The sequence below is a fragment of the Ochotona princeps genome, chromosome 5 (assembly GCF_030435755.1).
Source record: "Ochotona princeps isolate mOchPri1 chromosome 5, mOchPri1.hap1, whole genome shotgun sequence".
NCBI lineage: Eukaryota > Metazoa > Chordata > Mammalia > Lagomorpha > Ochotonidae > Ochotona > Ochotona princeps.
The window spans coordinates 44,690,477-44,703,805 of NC_080836.1; the positions used below are offsets into that span (position 1 = coordinate 44,690,477).

At 37.8% G+C, this 13,329-nt stretch overlaps 1 protein-coding gene across 3 annotated transcripts in view; it reads right to left on the reverse strand.

The window, feature by feature from the left end:
* The window catches only part of FIGN (fidgetin, microtubule severing factor), a 128,989-nt gene that overhangs the window by 64,242 nt on the left and 51,418 nt on the right, over positions 1-13,329 (reverse strand). The window lies entirely within an intron of this gene.

Genomic DNA, 13,329 nt, shown 5'->3' on the forward strand with positions numbered 1-13,329 from the left:
GAAAACTGTTTAATTTTTATCACACAGAAACAATTTGGTGCTGTGACATAATCTTAGGGATACCATAAAGCTGAATAAAGTTGAATATTCTTACATAAGCAAACCATAAAATAGAACCGAGTATTTGTATGAAATTCATTAAAGATTTATTTAAATTTTATTGGAAAGGCAGAGTTACAGAGGAGAGAGACAGAGACATAAAGATCTTCCTTCCACTGATTCACTTCCCACATGGCCCCAGAAGCTGGAGCAGAGCTGATGAGACACTAAGAGCCAGAAGCTGGTTCTGGATCTCCCATGAAGGTACAGGTACAGGGTTCCAAGGCTTTGGACATCCTCTGCTTCCCCAGGCCATAGGCAAGGAGCTGGATGATAAGTGGAAAAGCTGGGACGTGAACTGGCATTCATAAAGCATGCTGGCACTTGTAGGTAGAGGATTAACCAGTTGAGCCATCATGCCAGACACTGTATGGGATCTCTGGATTTGGTTTTATCTCTGGAAATGATACTACAATTTTTTGGATGTAGTGTCTGTCACCTTCAAAGACCACATGGATAACGCCCATCACAATGTTCCTGGAAAAACCTAAGAGGGCAATGAGTTTTTTCACCACCTGAAAATGAGAACCATTGAATATTTAAGTGAGTTTGTGAGAAACAAGTGCAGAATTAACTTATGGAAGAGAGATGAGTTACTCAAGTTTCTGGTTAGAATATACTATTCCTGTTGGTTCTAAAGTGGATCCTGTATATGATTAGTTAAGAACAACCTGCATATCTGTAAGATTTTGTTTATTTTATTATTTTTTACTTGTAACAGTTATTCAAGTTAAATCTCACAAAATTATATGGAATTAAGACATGCTGCATTTAGTTTGACAATCTCTTCTGATTCATCCAAAGGTCTATAGGAGCGATGATACCAGAAATGGATGTAATAGTGTCTGAAGAACCGCTGTTCTTCTCACTTTTTCCATGTCTCTAGCTTCCAAGTGTTTTGTTTGAGCTGAGAGGAAATATTTGTGTTTGCTCTTGTTTTTCAAGATCTGACAAACACACATCTTACAGAAGGCTCTGTGACACCCTGAACCATGTGACATCAGAGACACAGAAAGAAGATATGGGCTACATACTGAGAAAATAGAAATTCTAACAATAGACTAGTGATTTTCAAAGTGCAGCCATAGACCACCAGCAAGAGCATTACAGGAAAACCTGAAGAAATGAACATCTTAGAGCCCTGCCTCCAAGGTCTACTGAAGTAGACACTCTGGGGTGCAATATAGCAGCGTATGTCTTCATGAGCCTTCTGGCTGATTCCAGTGCACGTGAAGGTTTGAGGACCAATGACCAAGACTCAGAGTCAAGTTCTGGTGCCTGAATGTCTTACTTTTTATTTGTTCTGCTATGTCAGCCTGCTCATCTCAGGTGTTTGGGAACACTACCATTCTAAAGAAGGAGGACATGTGATGGTCAGGGGATATACACATTAAGATCACTTCTGGGTTTGGTTTTGGGTCTTGACCAAAAAGAACACATAGGTTCTGCTTGCTTTCACGGGCTCAGAACACACACACACACACACACACACACACACACACACACACACATACACACACACATTTTTAAAAATGTTCTTTTTGACAGAATGCTTAGTGGCAGGAGAATTTTGTCCTGCAAAGCAAATATTTGTTGCAGGTTTGGGGTATTTTGTGCAAAAAGGAGGTGTTTCAAGACACATGTACTTTGAGAGCACAAGGTCTCCAGTATTAGTCATCAAAACAATTAGAAATGTAGTTAATTTTGTTTTAATTATTCCAGTTCTTTCAAAAAATAAATGTATTATTATTTGAAAGGAAAATTCACATAAGCTGCAGTGACTGGAGCTGGGCAAATCTAAAGCCAGGAGCCAGGAGACTCCACAAGAATGTAAGGGTACAGTGACTTGAGGCATCCACTGCTGCCTTCTCAAGTCATAAACAGGGAGCAGGATCAGAACTAGAACTGAGGGACATGTACTAGTGCCTATGTAGGATGCTGACACCGCAGCAGAGACTTACGACTACCATACCACCATGCAGACCCTGTAATTATTAACAATTCTTAATACCAGTCTGAAATTACATTGTCATTCAAGCTATGGGGAGGGGCAGTTGTTTAGTGAATAGGTAATACCAAGTAGGCCCCCACAGAACCAATCAGTAGAGGATTTGGATCTGGCTCTGCTTTCTAGCCAGCTTTCAGGTAATGTGCAACTTCAGGGAGGCAGTGGATGACAGTTCAAATACTTGTGTCCCTGTCATCTGTTGAGGGGACTCAGATTCCTGGTTTTGACTTGGCCCAGTGGGACTGCTGTAAGTATTTGGCAAGTGAACAAGCAGATGCGGTATCTTGCTCTTTTTCTGCCTTTCAAACTAAATGAAAAATAAATGGGGCCTGGCGAAGTAGCCTAGCGGCCAAAGTCCTCACCTTGCAGGGTCCAGGATCCCATATGGTCACCGGTTCTAATCCCGGTGGCCCCAGTTCCCATCCAGCTCCCTGCCTGTGCCCTGGGAAAGCAGCTGAGGATGGCCCAAAACGTTGGGATGTTACACCTGCATGAGAGGCCTGGAAGAGGCTCCTGGCTCCAGATCGGCACAGCTCTGGCCTTGCGGCCACTTGGGGAGTAAATTAGTGGACCGAAGACCTTCCTCTTTTCCTCTCCTCTCTATATACCTGCCTTTCCAATAAAAATAAAAATAAATCTTTAAAAAAATGAAGATTATAAAGAGTTAAGTCTGAGTCTATACATAAGGTGCTGAAGAGAATATGTAACAATTTTTCTCTATTTCAAATCATCATGTTAAGTTTCCTTAAAGTTGAATAGTTTCAAAGAAAAAATATTTTGAAATTGCCAGATTATAGACTCAGTGCCAGATAGTATTAAAAATAAGTTTATTAAAAAAATCAAGGACCTGGTACAATGACTCAATAGCTAAATCCTCACTTTGCAAGTGCTGGGATCACATATAGGTGCTGGTTCATGTCCCGGCTGCTCCACTTTCTCTCCAGGTCCCTGCATAAGGCCTCGGAAAGCAGAGGAGGATGGTCCAAAGTCTTGGGATCCTGCCTCTCTGTGGGACACACAGAAGAAGCTCTGGGCTCCTGGCTTCGGATCAGCTCAGCTCTGTTTTTTGAGGTCATTTGGGGAGTGAACTCACAGATGTAACGTTTTTCTCTTCTTTGTCTCTCCTCTCTGTATATCTGCCTTTCTGATAAAAATAAAATAAATCTTAACAAAATTAGTTTTTTTCCCAATAAAATAATAATTTGAATTTTTTTTACTGTGAAATAAAAACCTTCATGCTTACTGCTACCAATTTTTTTTCACTTATGTAGTTAAGAATTTTTATAGTTTGCAGGAATATCCTTAAGTCTGTGCACCCAACAAACCCATGTCATTCCTCTGAGTTGAAATAATCATTTAAAATCAATCAAATTAAGGACCCAAGAATATTTTAAGATGTGAACTTTTATTTTGTATCAGCCATTACAAAATTTAAGAATTACCTCAGTTTATATTTTGTTGTTAAGCAATATCAGCTTCATAATTTGACTTGTATTAAAAAATAAGCATCCGGGCCCAGCGGCGTGGCCTAGCAGCTAAAAGTCCTCGCCGTGAACACTCCGGGATCCCATATGGTCGCTGGTTCTAATCCCGGCAGCTCCGCTTCCCATCCAGCTCCCTGCTTGTGGCCTGGGAAAGCAGTCGAGGACAGCCCCAAGCCTTGGGACCCTGCGCCCGCATGGGAGACCCGGAAGAGGTTCCAGGTTCCCGGCTCCAGATTTGCGCAGCACCTGCTGTTGCGGTCACTTGGGGAGTGAACCATCGGACGGAAAATCTTCCTCTCTGTCTCTCCTCCTCTCTGTATATCTGACTTTGTGATGAAAATAAATAAATCTTAAAAAATAAGCATCCAATTTTATTTACACAGATATCCAGGTGCATTTCTCAGCTTGAAGCATATTTCTCCAACACCATAAATCACATTTTGTGAGTCACTAGCCTGAACTTCCCAAGATATACACTTCTACTATAGTTCGCAGCACATTCAGAAATAGGAATTCCAAATATTTTAATGCATAAAGAGCATACACTTAAAATTCTTGGGCAAAAATATTTATTAAATCAGTGTTTTATAATACACCGATGGCCAAAGCAAAATAAACTGCAACAGACAATGGGAGGGATGGCTTCTAAATTTTAGTGTCACCCACTCTGCCGTATGCTAAACTTTGTTAATAACAATGATACGTTACTGACTCCATAGTTGTACCTTAACTTGGGCAATCTGTCTCAGGAAGGATGTGAACATTAGATTGCGAGAATACACATGGTCCTACAGAATCCATCTGAAAGAAGAACCGGCCTATTTCTTGCATAGCACAGAAAACACAAAGTTTGAAATAGGAAGCTCTAAATAAATTTTAAAATTTTGGTTGGGTTTGTGTGAATTCTCAAAGACATACAAATAAACATAACTAAAAATAATAACCAAAAAGTCAAAGATGAATCATTTTTTCCTCAAATAACTTAATTCTACCAATCCCTCAATTAGGAAAAAATTCAGGGCATCCAAAAAGTTCTCTATTGATGGAAATGGTCCATTCATTATTTATTCTGTATAATAGGGTAGTCACTTCTTACATTTGTCTAGTGAGCCCTTACAATGTGACTACTACAAGTGAAGATCAAATCATTATATTATTAATTAAAAGTTACATTTAAACAGTCACTGTGGCTAGAAGCTACTGTATTACACAGTGGAGGAGATATTCTTTCCTCTCTTTCTCTTTTATATATATACATAATTTTATACATTTAATGGTATTATATATATACATATGTATATATATATAAATGGTATTATACACTACAATGCTGGTCCCAAGCAAATGATATTTTATATATATATGAAGGATATATATATATAATTTTATGTGCATTTTATATATAACATAATTTATATCTATATAATATATAAAATGTATACATGTGCATTTAATATATAATATAGATACTTTGTATCTATATAATACACACACACACACACACACACACACACACACACGACATTTGCTTGGGCCAGCATTATAGCTTAACGGTTAAGGCACTGCCTGCAATGGCTTATCTGATATGTACACCATTTGGACTTTCAGCTTCTCCACTTCTTTATTTTTAAGATTCATTTATTTTTATTGGAAAGGCGGATATACAGAGAGGAGGAGAGACAGAGAGAAAGATCTTCCGTCCGATGATTCACTCCCCAAGTGACCGCAACAGCTGGAGCTGAGCCAATCGGAAGCCAGGAGCCAGTTCTTCTGGGTCTCCCTCGTGGGTGCAGGGTCCCAAGGCTTTGGGCTGTCCTCGACTGCTTTCCTAGGCCACAAGGAGAGAGCTGAATGGGAAGTAGGACCACCAGGATTAGAACTGGTGACCATATGGGATCCCGGTTCTGTGCAAGGCGAGGACCTTAACTACTACACGATTGTGCTGGGCCCTTGTCCACTTCTGATCCAGTTCCCTACTAATGTACCTGGAAATGCAATGGAAAATTGCCCAATTTGCTGGATCCCTACTGTCATGTAGGAGACCCCAAGGAGTTCTAGTCTCCTGGCTTTGGCCCTTCCCTGCTGTTGTAGCTGTTTGATAAGTGAACAAGCAGATGGAAATCTTTGTATCCCCTCTTCCCTCTCTCTCTGTAACCCTGCCACAAAAATAAATCTTAAAAAGTAAACAATTATCTTTATTGTATCAGGATATTTTGATAGTTAACCACTTACTATTTTAAAAATTATCCTTTTAAAATTATATTTGTTTTAAATATGCATTTCCTTTTCTTTTGTCAATTATTCAGAGAAATACTTGTCAAAGTCCTTCATAAAAACTTGAGATAGTTTTCAGAATGCATACATGTGTTCTTAGCTTATTTAGACATTTTAACCTCTCCCAGTTTCTCCTACTCTTATCTGTAATCTGCATCCTCTTAGAATTGTGAAGTCAAAAGACAGTTGCACAGTGTACATGATGGGGTTTGTTTGTTTTCATTAGCAAGAAAAGGAGGAAAGCAGCAAGAGTTTTAGGAACAGGTATCAGAGAAAACTGCAAAGATAATACAAAGATTCTGAACACCTGAAATTAAATCTCCTTTATCATTTGCACCTTTTAATACTTTAGTGTGTGATACAGTTTTCAATTAACCAATATTGATGCATCACTATCAATTAAAGTTCATATTCTTGCTTGGATGTCTTACATTTCTACACAATGTTCTTTTTCTGATCACAAATTCTGCCCTAAACACCATATTACTTTAGGTTTTCATGTCTATTTAAGCTTCTGTCAGCATGGGTGGCTTCTCAGATGTTCTTATTAGCTAACTTTCAAAAAACTTACTATGGTTGAGCAAATTTATAATTCACTTGTTAATACTCAAAGAAATAAGAATAAGATCAATTTTAACACCAAAAGAGATATTTCACTAGAAAATCTGAGGAATAAAGCTTGACAGAGACCTTAATAAAAGATACCAATCGCTGGTTCCTGCAGTGGAAGGCACTCAACAGTAACACAGTCTAAACCTCATGCGCAACTCATTGATGATTTCACATGAAATTTCAGGTACTTTTTATTTTCCCCCACCCAACTACCCCTGTCTCTCAACATATACAGTAGTAGTCTCTCATTTTATTAAGAAAGCAGGTTGACATTTGTCTGGAATATTCTTCAAAAACGGAATCTGTGACTACTTATTGATTTGCTTCAATGTATGACACTGGAAATGACAATTGAACAATTGCTCAGTGTGTTGTTATATTCTGACGGTAAATATTTATAAAATTTTGCCCTCTGTGATTCTTGTGTGATATACACAATTGGCCGCTGAATGTTGAATAAAATCTGGGAGCTATGAAAAAGCTCTTGGAATTGATCTCATTTCAGACAACTTGTGGGTCCTACTGTTTGAAGTAGATCAGTTATTTTCTAACCATTTGCCTCCCAACACCTTTCCATCCTTTTTTTCATAGTAGTTTTGACTCTTCTTCTAACCAACTTTTCTTTGCTATTAAATATTCATGCAAACAAAGTTCAAAAGCTAACTTTTTCTTGGTTTCATATTTCACTGCCCATAATCTAATATAATTTCCCCATGTTTTATAAAATGGTCCATAACTACAGTTTCACGAATCTAATGCTTGAAAAGAGATGAAATTTTGTCTATACAATTTGTCTCAATTCCCTGCATTTACCTAAATTTGACTTTTGCTAAAACACTTGTATTTTAATGTTTGAACAGTAGGAATTAAAAACTGAGATAAACTCCTGCATAGTCTGGTAGATGCCTTTCAGTTGACACATGAGAAATCTGAACCTCAACACCTGTCAAAAGTCATTAAGTTTATTAGTAGGGGAGTTAATTCCAGATTCTAGGTATCTTCTGTTGAAGGCAGAAAGTAGAATAATTTCTCTAGCACTATGCTGTTTCCTCAAGTCAAAACCATGTCTACCAAAAGGGAATTAAACATAAAAGTTCCAAGAGCACTTTTCTACAGTGGCTTGGCCTTTCAGAAGAACACACACTATGTAGGTGTAAGTGCACTTATTATCTTTCATAGTGTGTCTCCAAAATTAAGGATCAAGAGTCCTTTATTTTCCTGCTTTTGTCCCCCTGTCAGTGTTTCAAGAAGACCAATCCTCTTCTGTTTTGTGGTGGCTGTTGCTACGAATAGCATCTTCTCCGTGTTACTGGTGCCAACATTAAACATAAGATCTTACCTCCTCACTGCCTCTGGACTCCTCTAACTATGAACTACCTCCAGACTTCTATTTTTGGGTGGTCGTAAGTCTCTCGTAATAAGTGAATCTCGGGAGAACAGGCAGAAGCACCATCTCAGCTTCCAGAGCGTCTCACACTGGAAGCATGTGAAGCGATGTCTTCTGAGAATCTGCCATTCTCCTTTAGGCTTTCATGCATTTGCACATGCATCTCATTTTTCTTTTATATGTTATGCTTCCTTGCTTGGAGACAATCAACATTTTCTTCAAAATAAAAATAAATATCACCTCTTCATGTTTTCTCAACCTCTCCCTCCTCATAGTCAAATGCACTCTCTACAGTTTACAAAATTCACTGTGTGAAACTCTATTAGGTGCTTGTTATAAACATGTTTTGTCAGTTCCATTATTTTTATCAGACTTTCTAGCAGAGAAAAACTAGAATAATACAATATTTAAACATATACCATGTGCTGAAAGTATGCTAAGAACAGGAATTATGTACTCCTTACAATGACTCTTTTCAATACTACTACTATTACCTTCACCTAACAGAGTCTAAAAAAGCTGAGGTCCAGAGAAGTTAAGGAAGCTGAATGTAAAAAAAGAAAAGTAAGTTGAATATATGCGTGTGTGTACATATACATATATACATACATAGATATTTTCTTACATATATAAGTATATGTGTGTGTATTAAGACTTAAAATACAAGATTAACTTATTTTCCTAAGTATTTTATTGCTTACCTATAGAGGTCAACAACTAGTTACTAAATAAACAAACACATAAATGTAAATGGATGCACAGAGATTTATTTTATTCTAAAGCAACTAACACTAAGAGCTTTAAAGGTTTCAGGTGCTCATGTTATAAAAGCTCCGTGCAATGACTGAGTGTTCCTTGGAGATGAGGTCATGCAAATTCCGTGTTTCACAGAGAGGGAAGCAGGTTCCAAGTGATACCAGGACTTTCCTATTTTTCACAATTACATATTTAATTTAGGCAATATAATGCTGTTATGCATGGTTAATAATTGAATATGACAATTTAACAACACATGCATAGAGCTTTTGAATGTGAGTCAAGAGAGAAACACATAAGAGATAAAGGAATATGTTGTGACTAAGTCTGGCACACTGTAAGGATGAATGAGGGCAAGCACGTTCTCAAATCTACGCATGGAAGTGCACGTGGAACACTTTAAGGAAGAAGGTGGGCATTTACTGGGAAGACCACCAAACTGTCCAGTTTACACAACATGCGTTTTTACATTTTTTCCAGAGAAAATGATAGAATCAGTTTTCCTACTGGCCTATGAAGAATTCTGTAGAGAAAGCTCAAATGATTGCTGTGAACAAAAAGGCCTGAAACTGATCCAGAACACTCTTTCTCTTTTCTTCTTTTTTTTTCCCTTCAAAAGAAAATTTTCACTGGTGTAGCCAGGAAATGTGGTTTTGAACAAGGACGGCAAATGTGAGTTGGCTTCCACTGGATTGGACATTTCCCAAGTGTTTTTCCCATGAAGCAGCAGCTTGGCCTCACATTAAGGGCTCACATTAAGTGACCGAGGCTGTGAATACTCAAAGAACTCAAGAGAAAAATTCTGGCAGACACCATATTATTTAATCTACTTTCTTTTCCTGTTGCAATCTTTTGCTCTAAAAAAGGGGGGGGGGAGTTGGAGGGGTTGAAAATGAGAAAAATGTGAGTTTATTTTCATCTGAAAGGAACTGTGTGGATATCAAATCCCATTTGTTTGATTTTTTAACAAAAAGCATTTCTTATATGGAAAAGAATACGATCTTTATATTGTGAGATATTTGCTTCCATCATGTTTTAATTCAATTAGCAGGAGCATTAAAAAATTGAGGCTATTGCTGCAGGGCAACCCAGTAATCCAAGCATTTATTAAGCTTTGTCTATGCTGGAGAAGATAGAAAATGTTTAAGTACAAGAGTCCTACAGGCATACATTCTTGCTGTGGAACAAAAGGTATCTAGAAAAGAATCAGAGGAGAGGATGTTTTTTTAAAGGGCTAAAATACAGTTACATAGGTGATATGTACATAGATTACATGTGTGTCAGGGAAGATGATATGTGTGCTGAAGAACTGCTTTCACAGATGAAAGGAGTTTTTCCTTAAAAAAAATAAAAAGTAGTGTGTTCTCGTTGCAAGTAACCATGTGCACAGAAACAGAAAAGTACAAAATAGCATCCACTCAACTGTTCATTCAACAAATATTTGCTGAACACCTGTATGTATATATAAGGCCCTGTGTCAAGAGCTTGCACGACATTTCTTCGTTTTTCCGGGAAAGTGGAGAGATCATGCCAGCAGGAACAAAGGGCACATTTTAGCTATATGACTTTGGATGAGTCACTTAACCTTGCTGAGCCTTCGTTTCCTCCCTTGTGGAATGAGAGGATTAGCCACCAGTGGTTTTTCAAAGTTTCTTCTTTTTTTCTCTTCTTGTTCAGCAAGGACTCTTTTTCTGGTCTATGGAAACGGGAAGCACAATGCAAATACACTAAGGAAACAGAGCAGAGGTGCCTCTGGATGAAAAGAGAGGGAGAGGCTGGGGGGAAATATACGTTAAATACATCCTTTGTTCAATCTCTTCTTCCCTCTTACTTTCCAAGCCCTCTCCAAGAGCCCTCCTTTTCAGAATTCCAACAACAGAGAAATACTTTTTAAAACAACTTTTGTTCCTGATGACTAAATTCCCATCTAACTGTGAAAGTGCTATAACCGGGAATACCAGCAATCAGAGGATTTTTTTTTCCTAGAGGATTATTTTTAATTTTTATTTTATCTATTTTCATGAGACAGACAGAAGCGAAGACAGAGAGCAAGGCAAGGATAGAAAAATCTTCCACCCTCTGGTCATACCCCAAATGACCACTATATTCATAGCTGGACCAGTTCAAAGTGAGCAGCAAAGTTTTCTGGGTATTTTACATGAGTGCAGGAAACTTGAGACTTTGGACATCCTCTGCTGCTTGTTCAAGCCATTAGCAGGAGCTGAACTAGAAGTGGAGCCACTAAGTCTCAAGCCAGCACCCAAATGGAATTTTGGACACACAAGTGGAGGCTTAGCTTGCTACACTATGGTGCTGGTCCCTAGAGGATTGATATTTAAATACAATTTGATGAGAAAAATTTAAAAGATGTACTTATTTATTTAAAATGCAGAGTTACACAGAGAGAGGAAAAGACAGAGAAAGATCTCCCATCTTCTAATTCTCACCCCAGTTGGCTGTGATAAGCAGACCTGAGATATTACATGAGTAGCAGTGGGTCAAGTATCAGGGCCTTCTTGGGCTGTTTTCCCAAAACTATTAGAAAGGGGCTGGATCAGAAGCAGAAAAGCTGGGACATGAATCAGTGTTCATATAGGATGCTAATACTGTACGCAGCAGGTCAGCCCACTGTGCCATAATTCGCGTATCAAAAGTCACACTCTAATTTATAAATGCAAAATGGTACTACAGAGAGTCACAGTGAAATCTTCAAATTAGGTGCACATTGAAATTTCAAGGGAAGATCTTAAAGTCTCTAACAACTGGTATTTAAATCCCCTTCCAAAATTTTTGAATTAATTGGTTAGGGGTGCATCCTGGGCACTCGTATTTTAAAACTCTCAGGCAGGGAACTATGCAACGCGCAGAAGATGTCTTAATTAACTGTATTCTACTTTTTTTGTCTAGATTTCTTTAGATTAAAAATGTTCTTTTTTTCATTTTTTTAATCTAATAGTAAAAACTGATCACCTAACTACACAGATAAAAAGGCCATTGTTTGTGTGTTATCCTATCTGCATATCTCTATGCAATGTCCAATGATACCAGGCTCTGTGTGTTTCCCCATGTTAAAAATGAATGATAAAATCTACGCTAACAAGGAATGTGCGTTTGTAAGCATGTATAAATGCTGTCTCTTCAATGTTTTTTTGTTCATAATGGATCAACATTACGGTAACATAATGATGATTGGTCAACTGTCTTTCTTGCACACAAGGACACACACACACATACACCCCACAGAATCAGAGACTTATAAGCAACACACCATTTGGACATTCTTACCTTGAAATACTTAATCTGTATAAGAATATTATTAAGTAAGTAAACAGAAGTTCAACGTTTATTCTGCCTAAAATGGTATGAACAAGCTAGATGAAATTTTAAGTCACAGCAATCACTAATATTTACACAGCCTTTTTGAGTGTTTAAAAACCTTCTACAAACTTTATCCAGCTGGATCCTAACAATACTTCCATTATTTAATCATGACAGATATTCTACTTTTTTTTTTTCCAGAGATGAAGAAATAGATACGCAGAAGTTTGGTAACATGCCCAAATCCCAGTCGTAGGCAATAGACTTCAGGCCTTTTATTTCCTGGCTTGTTTCCTTATATCTTCTCCGGGGCAATGGTCCAGCTTGTAGTAGATACCCACAGTTTAGGCTCTTGTATGCAGAGGTAGATGTTTATATACTCAAAGTGACTGCTTTCTCCCCTGTCACTCACAGGGCTTTGGTAATGATATCTAACAAAAACTCTTACTTTCCACTTTTTGTTAAAGCTATTTTAAAAAACACCTTTCTTTCATTGTTGAAGTGTAAGCTTCTTAGAGTTGAATCCATGTAACACTGTAGTCATATTCCTTATCCCCAAACTCTTACCAGCTTCATTTGCTTCACTGCCAAAGGGAATATGCTCTCTTTCATGTTTTCTATTTTAATTTATTAGACTTTTAGCTTGGAAACACAAATATCTGCCAAATAAAGTTATACTTAGCATGTCATTATTTTGTGACGAGTAGAGAACCATTTTATGATTTTCCACATAGTAAAAATTTCTTTTTAAAAAAAGGAAAGGAACATCTATTCATATTTTCCCTGAGATTTTTCTTCCTATTTCAAGTCAGTTGGTTGCCACACTCTCTTTAAAAATTACTCGGAGTAGTTAAGCTTTTGAGATTAATCTTTTCCTTTGACAGTATGTTTGGTTTAATGTCCATGTTTGGCAATGTTTCTCTTGCTGCATAGGATGCCAAGACTAAGACCAAGACCATGACTTCAATAGCCATATCATCTGTATCTAGTTCAGAGGACGTGCTTTTGGTGGGGACTCATGATTCAAGATTAAGCTATGTTAGCATTCATAGCATCCGAGTTCATCAATGGGAAAGATGAGGATGACTTTTAGATCAATACTTATGATTTTTTGAAAGACTTATTTTTATTGCAAAGACAGATTATTACAGAGAGGCGAGACAGAGAGTAAGATCTGTTCATTAGTGTACTACCCAAGTGGCCACAATAGCTAGAGTTGAGCCAATCTGAAGCCAGGAACCAGGAGTTACAAGGGAAATGGAGCAGCTGGGATGTGAACTGGTGCCTATATGGCATTCTGGCTCATGCAAGGTGAGGACTTAGTCCAATATTAATGATCTTGTGGCATCATTACCTGAAGGCAGGGGAAGTGTGCCTAAAACTATTTATCT